This window comes from Gymnoscopelus braueri, assembly GCF_963280865.1.
Source record: "Gymnoscopelus braueri genome assembly, chromosome: 19".
Taxonomy (NCBI): Eukaryota; Metazoa; Chordata; class Actinopteri; order Myctophiformes; family Myctophidae; genus Gymnoscopelus; species Gymnoscopelus braueri.
The window spans coordinates 18,261,879-18,263,184 of record NC_137621.1 but is presented as its reverse complement, the minus strand read 5'-3'; positions in this window follow the sequence as shown (position 1 = coordinate 18,263,184).

Sequence of the window (1,306 nt, the reverse complement as noted above, 5' to 3'; positions counted from 1 at the left end):
AGAGGTGGTCTGTAGGGAGCTTGGCTGTGGGGCTCCTTCAGTCCTCCAGGTAGCACTCTATGGAGAAGTGGACTTAGAAGTGGCTCCAGTGTGGACCGAAGAGTTCCTGTGTGAAGGCAACGAGTCTGCTCTCCTGGACTGTGGAAACCTCAGGCTTGATTAGGAAAAGCTGCTCAACTGACAAGACTGTTGGACTCACCTGCTCATGTAAGACAAACTATACTTTCGGTTAGGATTATTATTTTCTAATAAGAGTAAGAGTAAGTAATTGTACTTTTTAACTGTTTACTCTCTTGACTCTTTGTAGTGTCTGGTGACTTCAGGTTGATGGGTGGAAACAGTAACTGTAATGGTACACTGGAGATGAACACCAGGGAGAGTGGAGACGAGTCAGACCAGTTGGTTGGTTTGACCTCAACTACTTAACTGTACTGTGTAGATACCTGGACTGTGGCTCTGCTGTTTCAACAGAAGAGGGGTCGTTTTGATTCATATGCATCTCTATGGAGGATTACATCTTCCTGTGTTGGGTCTAAGTCTACATTGATGGAATTGATGGAGTGTCTAACGGTAGATCCTGATGATTCCTATTATAGATTGAAGGTGATCTGTTCAGGTACAACAATTATTTCAACAATGACAGTACACTGTCTTTTATCCTGTCTGTCTGTCTGTCTGTCTGTCTGTCTGTCTGTCTGTCTGTCTGTCTGTCTGTCTGTCTGTCTGTCTGTCTGTCTGTCTGTCTGTCTGTCTGTCTGTCTGTCTGTCTGTCTGTCTGTCTGTCTGTCTGTCTGCCTGCCTGCTTGCCTGTCTGTCTGTCTGTCTGTCTGTAATGTAATGGTGGTGGTGGTGGTGGTGGTGGTGACTGGCATTGTTTTATGTTAGTTATTTTGTTATTCTTTCGTTAATACATCCTTTTGTTTATAGATTTACTTTTAGTATTTTACTTCCATATATCTACAGTATATGTTTTAGAGATCATTTTGTCACAAGTTTGGGGAGACAGATATGTCACTAACCACTTAAACCCTATATACTTAGTTGACCACAATTCCCCAGGGGTCTATAATGTAATAATTTCCGCTCGACACACAATCTGTACACAGAAAATAGCTGATCTACATTCTCACAACGCTGTGTTGTTTTCAGCGAATGTTTGCCACAAAATAGGGGCGCTATAGGGTTCAAGTGTTTAAACTTAAATAGATAAATAGCCGGCGGGCAGAACGCTATACGACTTGGCATAATTAAGGTATAAACTTGTTGGGGCAGATAGTGACGGATAGAGACATGGTACCTTTTAATG